We start from the raw sequence: 12,872 nt of genomic DNA, 5'->3' as shown, positions 1-12,872 counted from the left end.
CAGTGGATGACTGGATAAAGATACACACACACACACACACACACACACACACACACACACACACACACAAATATTATTCAGCCATGAAGAAGAAGAAAATCCTGCCATTCGAGACAACATGAATGGTCCCTGAGGACATTATGCTAAGTGAGATAAGTTAGAAAAACAACTACTGTATGATATCATTTATATGTAGAGTATAAAAAAGCAAATACATAGAAACAAAGTAGAATGGTGGTTACCAGTGGTGAGGTTAGGAAGCGGAATTGGGGAGATGTTAAAGGGTAGAAACATACATGGGAAGATGATTAAACTCTGGGGATCTAATGCACAACATGGTGATTTCAGTCAACAATACCATATTATACACTCCAAATTCGCTAAGAGTATAGATCTTGAATGTCCTCTACACAAAAAAGAGATGAAAATTATGTAATAACATTAGCTAATGATATATTGGTAATCACACTGCAATACATAAATGGTGCAAATCAACACATTTACACCTCAAACTTACATAATGTTCTATGTCAATTATACCTCATTTTTTTAAAAAAAGAAAGAAAAGTCAAGGTCACCTATCACCACCAAGTCCTGAAACCGGGCTTAGGAGTGATTCTCACCTAAAAACAGTGGCTCCAATGTCCTCTATGAAGCCTTTCCTTACTCTCCTGGATAGATCTGACCACTCCCTTCTTATGTCATCATTGTATCCCACATAAACCACTGTCAGGACATTTATGACACCTTCCTTCATGTATCTGTGTACCTGTCTGTTTCCTCTACTGAATCATAAAGCCCGTGATCCCAGGAACACTATGGCATTAACCCACACTCAAAGCCTACTATGTTTGTTGACCAAATTTTTCTGGATGGGTTCATTGAAAGAAAACACAGACTTTAGACCAGTACACTCTGCAAACACTTGGGAAACAGAAGCCATGGAATGTAACAAGCTAGAGTCATTTATTTTGAGCAAAAGTCTATAACCCCATGAGGGAGAGCTGCAAAACAGATTTTTTAATAGCAAGAGTGACCTTGGGAAGTTCACTCCTCTCTGAGCCTTCACACTGTAATCACATCGATTAGCTAATCTTTGGCACCACTGAAAGGGTCATTTTTGTTGTTGTCCAACTTTTTGTCAATATTCAGAAATTGTTGCCAGGTTATTTCAGTGTTGGGAGGGTGTGATTCCGAATGAAATTTGGCTAGACAACCTGTGTTTCTCCCAGTCAACATACCCTGTGTTGCCAAATGTGACAGTCAAAAGGCACATTCCTTCATCATTTTTCTCTGACAAAAAGAAAATTGGAAAAATATATTATTTGCTTTTAAGTGGAAAAACATTCCATTTTCCAGATGCTGGCACTTCAGGAAACATTACAAATCTCTTGTTGAAATTTTTAGAAGTGATCACATTATCATACATTTTACACTCCTGGTCAAGCTGTCATCACTACGGATGCATGTCCATAACTACCTGCATATGCCCATTTCCCTGAGAGAGGAGAAGCAGGATGATGCTAACCCTCCCAGTGTTTCACATGCAATGGAATTTTTATACGTCAAGTCTCAGATCATCAAAAATGGAAGCATGGAAATTTTCTCTTGGAACATCAAACCTACATAAAATACTGCCTTTAATGTAATCAACTTTTTTTTTTTAAGAACCATAAATACTTCACCAATCTTTAGGTGTTTTTTTTCCAACAGTCCGTACAGTGTTCACAGACAAGAAATGAGTGAGACTGCTTCTAGATAAACTGAGTTTGGGAATAAGAAATGCATGATCTAACAGAGGCAACCTTTGGATAAATTGAAGCTAGAGAACGCTATGGGAATTGAGAAAGCCATAGCCACAGAGTCTTCCTTTAAATAAAGGCCTCATAGAATATATTCTAGTTCATATTCTAACAAAAACGTGAAACAGAAAACTACTTTTCCATCCCAACTGGGTTTCCTCCAAACATGCTGCCTTCTCCCTAATGAGCTGGGATTGTGTGCACCATGAAGCAGCACCACGAAGCCCAAAGTGCTGACATTTCATTTTTAATTGAAATCAAACAGAAATACATCCATGGGGGAACAAGAGAGTAAAGCGGGCTTTTGCTAGAAATTAATAGGGGAGAGAATGAAAGACTTTTCTCCATCATACAGAGTCCATGGTAGAAGGCTGCCCACCCTCTTGCCTGAATCTGAGATTATATGCGGGATTACATTTGGTGAAAAAAAAAAGATCTTATGAAGGTGGAATGAGAAATCACATTTGGATGGACATATTCAAGAAAGAAATGAAAAACACTCCTTTGCTTCTTTTCTAAAAAAACAAATCACAAGAATAATGAGTTCAAGGAAAAACTTTAATTTTGCTGCAAAAACAAATGATAACAAAAGTGAAAGGGTTCATATCATCAACAAAAATATCCGCAAAAATAAATCAGAAAATACATTCTTTGAGAGGTAAGATAAACTTACATTACTGGGACTAAAATTCTTGTAATAGTGAAGCAAATTTATTTTAAAAACAGGTTTACTGAAATCGTAGTAGTCACTGTAGGAGATTAATGGAGAACATTTGTATGTCTATACATGCATTATAAAATATTTTATAAGAATTTTAATATTCATTCCCAAAAAATATTATGAAAACTAGCTTTCAGGAGACAATACTTTACTCTCAAAAAAGGGCAGACTTCAGAGTTCCCACTGCGGTGCAGTGGGTTAAGACTCCAACTGCACAGAGGCACAGGTTTTATCCCCTCTGGTGCAGTGGGTTAAAGGATCTGGCATTGCCACACTGTCCTGTAGGTTGCAGCTGCAGCTCAGATTCAATCCCTGGCCCAGGAACTTCCATATGGAACAGGTACAGCCATTAAAAAAAGAAAAAAAAAGTGCAGACTTCAGATATAAAAAGCTATCATTTAAATGAAAACATGTATCTTTATGTTCAAAATTTCTAGAAATAATCTGTAGTGCTCTGCACAAAATGTTGGCTTTCCTACATAGTAACTTCAAGACATCGTTGAGTGAAACCTGGTACTCAGATGAATAAGACAGGATGTTTGACACCGGGGAGTTTCATTAGCCAATGTTGTAGACAGGTACTTAGACAGATAAATGACACTATGATATGGTACCTGCTCTAAAGGAGATAGGAACGAAGTACTCTGAGAGCACAGAGGAGGGAGAAAATAATCTGCCTGGGGGAGTTGGAGAAGGCTACAATGAGCAGGGTAAAACTGACCTAGTGATGAGCAAAGACGAGGCATTCACAGGATTGAACAGAGACAGGAGAGCATCCAAGTCAGTGGGAACTCCATAGATAATCAATGAGGACATAAAAGAGAGCATTAGATTTACTATATTTTGAGTGCAAGGAATACCAGAAACACAGTAGAGGCTAGAAACACAAGTAGAGGGCAGGTCAGGGGCTTAGTAACAAGCCAAGAGCTATTTTTCAGGAGAAATAGTTATGTGCAGAAGAGTGTTCAGGATTGCAAAATTAGATCGTAGTGATGGTTGAACAACTCTGTGAGTGTACTAAAAAAAAAAATCACTGAACACTTGAAAATGTGAATTGTGTGGTATATGAATTATCTTTCAATAAAGGTATTCAAAAATGAAAAACCATAAACCGTCCATCCCTCAAACCACTCCCCCAAAAGAATCAGGCTTCCAGATCTACACTGTAATTCTTCTATTGGAGTTTACCTGAGGTTCCTTTCAGGGCCCTACCTGCCACAGATCACTGAGTCTCCTGGAACTCCTGGGTCAGAAGGAACTGAGTGGCAGAGCAGTTGCCATGCAGTCTGGACCTTCTGCAAGCTCAGCCCCACGGAGCTGGGACTCCCACCCCTGAGAAGGAACACTGTCTGGAGATGGCGACACCCCAGGAGTTCAAGGACAGGCCCCTTAGAGCTGGGACCCAGACCTCTCAAGCAGAGCACTGCCCAGCTGCTGCTGGTACCCCTGAAAGGGCCCATGAAGCTGGTTCTGAGAATGCCAAAAAGGAGCTGGAGACTGGACCCACTGTTGCCTCAGTGAAGGGCTGTGGCACTGATGGAACAGTCAGCAAAGAGCCAAGAGGAAATCCCTCTTGCCCAACCCTAGCTTTCCTGGCTCTCTCACATGCCCCCTAATGAAGGAACCTAAAAAGGCTGTCATCCAGCAAGGGAGAAATATGGTTTCCAGAGACCAAGGTGTAATATCACAAAGCAGAAGACAGAAGGATGCTTTTCTGTCACTCTCTCATCAGAACCTAAGCCTTGAGGACTAGGACTGGGACTTCATGATCTTTGTGAGCTACTTAGAGTGGAGTCTGAAAAAAAACTAAGCTGTAAAAGTTTGAAGTAAGAGGAAAGGAAAAAGGGAGGGAAGGAGTGAAAAGGTGATATTTAAGGGTGTGAGGAAGCAAAGAGTGGACAAGTCAGGTAGATACTGAGGAGACGTGGGCAGATGAGATGGGAACAATGAGCTGGAAGGAAGTAGAGGAGGGGATCGAGGAGGTAGGTGGCTCTCACAAGAAGCCTGGTGATAAGTGGAAGGAGGGACATAAGGACAAGCTGGAGGGGAGAGATGCATGGTGGACAGGTTGGTTGGTTCGCTTGTTTTCAGAATACAGACACTTGCACAGATTTACAAGGTGAGTGGAAGAAGAGAAGGAAAACGTGAACTTTTAGGACAAAGAAGGGATAAGGGATGGATAAATGCAGCTATTCTTTTATTTTTCATTTGAGTCTTTCCAATGAACCAGGTGACCTTGAATGACTTCTCAAGCCACCTCAGGTAGAGGTTTTATGTTTCTTAGAACTGATCAAAACAACGTGGGGTATATACTTTAAGGACTGAAGGCCAGATGTTCTCATTCTTCAATAATAATAGGCATGTGCTGACCTCTTGGGAGCCACTAGGCACTTAGGGAGATGCCCAGTGGGAAGAGTGCATCCCCGAGATGATGAAATAATCTAAATTGTGGTAAAGATGCAGATTCTTCATGCAGGTTACTTCACATACAAACCTCTGTAAATTTTTCCCATGAAATTTTGAGGTAAATCAAGAGTGCCAATTAAGTAAAAAAAAAAAAAATCATAAACTGATGGCAAAAATAATGAGTATTCATAAACAAAAAACAAAACAAAAAAACCCCTTTATTCCTGGCTCAATCTGATACTCTATTAAAACTGCATCAAATTAATATCTAACTTACCCCCATGAAAGCAACTTAATGAACCCTTCAGATAATTCTAATAAAAATAAGAAATCGATTACCTCAGTCTCAAATTTGCCACAATTAAAGAGAAACTCTCATTTGAATCGGACTGTCTCTCCCTAAAGAATCTTCCTCTTGTAACGAAGGATATTGCAATATGCTCTGAATAGATGTTTAAAATCTGTCTTCTAAGTTCTGGAAATCTCTCATTGAAACAGTCCCAGCTTGACAGCCCTGCAATAACCATTAAATATTAAAATAACATTAAAGAGCAACTGCTCAGCTCATGGATTTAGCTACAAAACTCCTTTTCACACTAATGGGACTCACATAGCTAAATCCCCATGTGCTATACAGAAAATTTACCCCCAAGGATCCAAGGATCAGACATTGTCAAGGAAATGATGAATTCACTTTCCAAAAAAAAAAAAAAAAAAAATCGATCCACTAGCAAACAAATTATTATTAGTCATGGTATTTCAATCACATAATCATTCTAAAAGTCAGGTTGTATACGATTTAACAGTACTCAATTTCACATTCATATAATATATGTTTGTGATATAGTAAAATCCATACATCTATTGCAAGATAATTTCGATGTTGTAAAGATATTTATAAAGTTATTTTAAAAAAGGATCTCAAAGAAATCACCTAAAGCCTAAATCTAATTCTAAATATTTTTATGTGCACTATTTCTATAGACACTATCACCATAATGCTTAAACTTAAAAACTGTGTTTTTGATGTTACTGATATACATTTAATGTAAAAGGAGCAAAGATAGTGTAGGTAAATAATACTGTGAATATTTAAAGTTATATGCAGCTCTCAACTTCTCCAAAAGTATTTCCTTTAAGAAACTATAGGAGTTTTTATATAATTGTACCACGCTATATGTAATAACCATCCATGTTAACTGTCTTGGAACCAGATCCAAACTATGAAAAAACTATGTATTTAATGGAATGTACTCAGACTAAATTTTAGTTTATCCCAAATCTAGCATCCCCAAATCCCAAACTAAACTAAGTCACTTAAATTCTCAAAGTCACAGCTTTATCAGCAATAAGATAAAGATGGACTTGGGATGTCTGTGTCTGCCAGTTCACAATTTTATTTCGTTACAGCTAATTTGGTTTCTACTGAGTCTGGTTAGATTTTTCAGTTTCCCCCATCCCTCATCCCAGCACATGCACATACACATTTAAGCATAAAGAGGAGAAAGAAATTTTTAAATCTTATGTGGAACTATGGCGCAAGTGCATCTAGAATATTTTGTAAAATTCCTATTTATGAATGTCAGTGTTTACCAGAATTAAAAGAGGCCTAGAGAATGAGAAAGAGGGGTAACACAACTTCATGGGAAAAGCACTTAGATGGAAAATCTGGAGACCCAATCCCATCACTAACAAACTCTATGCCTCTGGACAGATCACGTCATATCTCCAAATTGCAGTTTACTTCTTTTTGTGATAAAAACTCTCAACAAACTAGCTATAGAAGGAATTTACCTCAACATAATAAAGACCATATGCTGAAAACCTACAGTTAACGAACTCAATGATGAAAAACTGAAAGCTTTTCCTCTAAGACCAGAAATAAGCAAGAGTGCCTACTATTGCCACTTATTCAACATAGTATTGGGATTACGTTCTATCCGGAAAAATTAGGCAAGAAAAAGAAATAAAAGGCATTCAAATCAGAAAGGAATAAGTTAAATTATCTTGGTTTGCAGATGACATGATTTTATGGTTAGAAAGTCCTAAAAACTCTACACACATACACACAAAAAAAACTATCAAAACTAATCAATGAATTCTGTGAGATTACAGGATATATAATCCACATGCAAAAATCAGCTATGTTTCTATACACTAAAAAAAATGAACTATCTTAAAGAGAAACTGAAAAAACAATTCCACTTACAATAGCATCAAAAAGAATAAAATACTTAGGAATACACTTAACCAAAGAGGTGAAAGATTTACACACTGAAAACTACAAAACACTGGCGAAATAAATTTTAAAACACACAAATACATGGAAAGACATCCAAAGTTAATGGTCATATGGAACCACAAAAGACCCAAAATAACCAAAGCAATCTTAAAAAAGAAGAATAAAGCTTGGAAGCATCATACTTTCTGATTTCAAAATATATTTTAAAGCTGCAGTAATACTGTTTTTATGACAGTATGGGAGTGTCATAAAAACAGGTACATAGACCAACAGAACAGAATACAGAGCCCAGAAATAAACCTATGCATAAATAGTCAACTGATCTTCAACAAGGATGCCAAGAATACACAATACAAAAAGAACAGTCTCTTCAACAAATGTTGTTGGGAAATCTAAATATCCACATACCAAAGAATGAAATTGGACCCCTTTCTTATACCATACACAAAAATCAACTAGAAATGGATCAAAGATTTAAACATAAGACCTGCAACTGTAAAAATCCTGAAAGAAAATATAAGAGAAAAGCTTCTTGACATAGGTCTTGGCAATGATTTACTGGACATGACAAAAGCACAAGCAAAAAAAGCAAGAACAGACAAGTGAGACTACATCAAACTAAAAAGGTTCTGTGAAGCAAAAGAAGTAATAGAGTGAAAGGACAACCTATGAAATGAGGGAAGATATCTGCAAACCATTTATCTGACAAGGGGCTAATATTTACAACATATAAGGAATTCCTACAACTCAACAGCAAAAAAGTAATAACCTGATTTAAAAATGGACAGAGAACTTGATTAGACATGTTTCTGAGGACATACAAACAGCAAACAGGTATATGAAAAGATATTCAATAGCACTAATCATCGGGGAAACAAATCAAAACCACAATGAGGTAACACCTCAAATCTGTTAAAACTGCTATTATCAAAAATCAAAAGAGATAAATTTCATCAAGGAGGTGGAAAAATAAGAGACTTATACACTGTTAGTGGGTATGTAAAATAGTGCAGCCACTATTAAAAAAAAAGTGTGGTGGTCCTCAAAAAATTAAAAATAGAACTATTATGTGATCCAACAACCCCACTTCAGGGTATACATCAAAAAGAATTGGGAGTTCCCATTGTGGCTTAGTGGGTTAAGGACCTGATGTCTCTGTGAGGATGTGGGTTCGATCCCAGGCATCACTCAGTGGGTTAAGGATCCTGTGTTGCTGTGGCATAGGTCTGCAGCTGCAGCTTTGATTCAAACCCTATCCTGGGGACTTCCATATGCTGCAGATGCAGCCATTACAAAAAAAAAAAAAAAAGAATTGAAATCAGGGTCTCAAAGTGATACCTTCATTCCCATGTTCATTGGAAACAACCTACATGTCCATCAACAGATGAATGGATCGAGAAAATATGGTATATACATAAAATGGAGTATGATTCATACTTAAAAAAGAAAAGAAATACTGCCATAAGTGACAGGATGGATGAACCTCTAGGATTAGGCTAAGGGAAGTAAACCAATTCCAGGAGGACAAATACTACATGAGGTATCTAAAATAGTTAAACTCAGAGTTCCTGCTGTGGCTCAGTGGAAACGAATCTGACTAGTATCCATAAGGACTCAGGTTCGATCCCTGGCCTTGCTCAGTGGGTTAAGGATCTGGCATTGGCATGAGCTGTGGTATACGTCCCAGATGCAGCTCACAGCTTGGATCTAGCATTGCTGTGGCTGTGGTGTAGGCCAGCGGCTGCAGCTCTGATTAGACCCCTAGCCTGGGAACCTCCATATGCTGCAGGTGTGGCCCTAAAAAGACAAAATAAAATAAATAAAATAAAATAGTCAAACTCATGGAAAAAGAGTGGGATAGTAGTTGCCAGGGGCTAGAGGGAAAGGGAAATGGGGAGTTGCTGTTAATGGCTATAAAATTTCAGTTATGCAAGATGAATAAATTCTACAGATACACTGTACAATATTGTGACTACAATTAACATGTTGTATTGTGTACTTAAAATTTTAAGAGGACCTCATGTTAAGTATTCTTACCAAAGACCAATATTTTTCATGAACACAGATTCTAAAATTCCAAACTAAATTTTGGCATATTAAATCCAACAATATATAAAATTAAATATACATCAAAATATATCATGAAAGATTGGGGTTTATCCCAGGAATTCAGGCTGGTATAACATTTGAAATTCAATCAATAGAAGTAACCATGTTAACACAAAAATTTGTTTAAAACCCATTTGATAGTGCCCAGTTTCAACATCAATAGTTGACAAGTTCCAACATTCCTTCTCAGTGTAAACTCTCCACAAACCAGGAATAGAAGGGGAAACCACAGTCTCATAAAGGGTATCCATTTTTAAAAGTCTACAGCTAACATTATACTTAATGGCAAAAGACTGAATACTTTCTAAAATCAAGAATTGGGGGAAATGTCTGATTTCACCATTTCTATTCAATATTGCTTTTAAGGTTATAGTCAGGGGACTAAGGCAAGAAAGGAAATACAAGGCACTGAGATTGAAAATGAAGTAAAACTGCCATTTGATCACCTACGAAGCAAATGTGGTGGCATCTACCAGGGCTTCTAAGTGATGCCCAGCAACCCCACTGGCGGCTGCGATCCGTTCTGAGGTCAGCTATCTGTATATCAGGCATCAGTGGGAATTTCTTTGCAAAGCAGCATTCTCCCTTCTCCAGCTTACATCCTGCTCCACCACCTTGTCCAGCCGCAAAGCTAGCAACATAGGGGGCCAATGCCAAGTCGCTCTAACCTCTAACCTCAATTCTTCTTCCAACTTTCTAGCTGCATTTTCTGCTTGGTGCTGGGCCTGGGTAGCCAGCGACCTACCCCCAGCGAGGCCAGCCCCCTCACGCCCACGCATCCCCTTTGCCGCAGCGCCCCATGCAGCCTCCCCAACAAGCGCACAGGACCAGCGTGGGCGTCCGGGGAGTCCCTGTACTCACACAATGGTCTACAAGCATCTAACAATCTCGGCCACCCCTCCGCACACAGAGGTGGCCAATGGCCAACTCAGGATTTCCCACCGGCAACAGCTTTCATAAGCAAGAGAACTCACCCTCGAGGCTTATAACCCGCGCAGCAAGATGAGTAATTCTCCGTATCCGCTTGCCGGAATCTTAAAAGGTTTTAGAGAGGTCTGAGCAGGGTTCAGCCGTGTATACGGTCCAGACGGTCTCAACCTCACATTACTATCTCACCGCTGGTTCCTTGAGCGGGCTTCTAGCGCCCGGAAGGCCAGCAGACCGCATGCGCAGGTCAAGCTCGAGGGTCGGCAGTCACGCGGTCGGCGCTACCGCCTCTAAGGGCTGATGCTGGGAACAATGTGGATGAAGCACGAGTTCGGCTCAGCTCGAGAAGCCAAATAAATAAAGAGGAGCCGGAAGGAGGAATAACAGAGGGACATGAGAAACTTTTGGGGATAACGGACATGTGTGTTTCTTGATGAATTCCATGGGTGAGTGTATATATATGTTCAGATTATCAAATTGTGCACTTTATATATGTGCAGTTTCTTGAATGTTGAATATTCCTCAATAGAGCTATTTTTTTAATATGAAAGGATCAATTTTTCACGTAATAACTACCTTTGTGTACTGTTTTGCTTAGTGCTTTCTCATTTTTTAATCACGACCACCCAGGGAGTTGGATATTCTGATGACTTTGATGATACTATCGTTATATGCTGTCATTGTATGATTGTGCCCAAGTAACATATGATGAAATCAGAGGCTCAAAGGCTAATGCCTGGCCCAATTTCAGAAAGACTTCGTCAGCAAACATCTTGTGGAGAATTGTTTAGAAGCCAATGAAACATAGGACAAACCTGACTTTATTGCCCTGGCCCTCCATCACTGTCTCCTTGTGATCCACTCCCTCAACACTAAGAGACCCTCACTAAATTTAAGAGTGCATACTAATCTGAGTTCCCATCATGGCTCAACAGAAATGAATCTGACTAGTGTCCATGAGGATGTAGGTTTGATCCTTGGCCACGCTTAGTGGGCTTAGGATCCTGGGTTCCTGTGAGCTGTGGTGTAGGTCACAGACGCAGCCCAGATCCGGCGTTGCTGTGGCCTGGTGTAGGCTGGCGGCTATAGCTCCCATTAGAACCCTAGCCTGGGAACGTCCACATGCCGTGAGTTCGGCCTTAAAAAGAAAAAGAAAAGCGTCCATGATACTCTCAATTCCCAGTCTCCCCAGAAATGTGAGGTAATAGCATCTCAATCTGCACCATCCGATGCAGTAGCCCGTCACCACCTCAGCTGAAGAAGTGTCACTCATCCAAATTGTGGTGTTGTGTAAGATACAGCCCAGGTTTTATTTTATTTATTTATTTATTTTTGTCTTTTTAGGGTCTCACTCGCTGGGCATATGGAAGTTCCCAGGCTAGGAGTCAAATGAGCTATAGCTGCTGGCCTCCACCACAGCAATGCCAGATCCAAGCTGTGTCTGCAACCTATGGCACAGCTCACAGCACTGTTGGATCTTAACCACTGAGCAAGGCCAGGGATCGAACCTGCGTCCTCATGGATCCTACTCAGGTTCCTTACCTTACCGCTGAGCCACAATGGGACCTCCTAGCCCAGATTTTAAAGATGTAAATATCTCATTAACATTTTTTATATTGATGACATGACATGTTGAAATTATAATATATTGGATATATTGGGCTACATAAAATACATTATCCATTAATTTCATCTATTTCTTTTTACTTTTTGTTTCCTAGAAAATTTTGAATTGCACCTATGCCTTGCCTTATATTTCTCTTGGACAGCACTGATCTAAATCCTACCGCGAAATGCAATATGTCTTTTGGTATGAAAATTTCAGGAAAATAATGAACTTGCATTTTAGTCATGGAGTGATCTAGTTTCAGATTTGAAAAGGGTGGAAGGCTCTTGGTAGGATGGCCCTGAGAGTATCTGTGGGGTACTTAAAGAAAAATGAGCCTAGGGAGGGTATCAGATGATGACTGGAAAGAGAAGGGTACAGCTGATCATGAACTCATAGTAAGTGGTGGAAAATATTCAATCCAAATTTTACTTGAAAAATGGGCCTAAGCAGGGCAGGAAATGATGAGTGGAAGAAAAAGGGGTACAGCTGATTGTGAACTCATAGAAGGTAGTGGAAAATAGTCAATCCAAATTTTATAAGCCAGTTCTTATTCTGGAATGCTTTGGAATATGGTGCAAAGCGTTTTGATGCCTCAAGCTCCAGTGGATGTTTGTGGCAGGCATGAAAGTTGAGCCAACCCAGAGTGGTCTGGGCCCAACCAAGGACTTATCTGTGCCTCTATGACTAAGGCAAGATTTGGGACGGCAGCTGCAGTTTTTGCCTCTGTGGCTTAAAATCTTGATCTCCTCGTAGACTTTGCCTTATGCCAGACTCTTGTGCACCATATTGCTCTCTCTACAGCTCTTTTTCTCAGTCAGCTAGAGCTCTGTCGCCGTGGATGGATTCGTGCAAGTGTCAGTGGATCCTGGAAGCCGTTCTCGGGCCAACCAACTCACTCTTCCTAAGTCAGGTAGGTGCTTGAGTCCCCTTGTACTGGCAGAATTGCTGCATTCCAAGACTTGGGAGGTAGTACTCAGTCCTCATTATTTATATTAAACCCAGCTCATGTAAAAATACTGTCGAAATTGCAAAGCATGACAAATGTCACCATAGCAG

General features: G+C 39.5%; 1 long non-coding RNA gene across 4 annotated transcripts in view; it reads right to left on the bottom strand.

Annotated features, from left to right (window-relative positions):
* The window catches only part of LOC146406306 (uncharacterized), a 419,026-nt gene extending 408,581 nt beyond the window's left edge, over positions 1–10,445 (bottom strand). The window contains exon 1 of one of the 4 annotated variants that reach the window (XR_014809188.1): positions 10,255–10,445. This is a non-coding gene — a long non-coding RNA (uncharacterized LOC146406306). The remainder of the gene's footprint in view (positions 1–10,254) is intronic. The other 3 variants (XR_014809194.1, XR_014809196.1, XR_014809195.1) reach the window with 3 other exon arrangements.
* Between the last annotated feature and the right edge of the window lie 2,427 nt (positions 10,446–12,872).

Source organism: Sus scrofa, chromosome 1 (genome assembly GCF_054392235.1).
Source record: "Sus scrofa isolate SSC_HxYL_T2T_F1_AM1 chromosome 1, Sscrofa_HxYL_maternal_Yorkshire_Landrace_v2.0, whole genome shotgun sequence".
NCBI lineage: Eukaryota > Metazoa > Chordata > Mammalia > Artiodactyla > Suidae > Sus > Sus scrofa.
The sequence above is the reverse complement of the archived record's forward strand: the minus strand, read 5'-3'. Positions and strand labels throughout refer to the sequence as shown.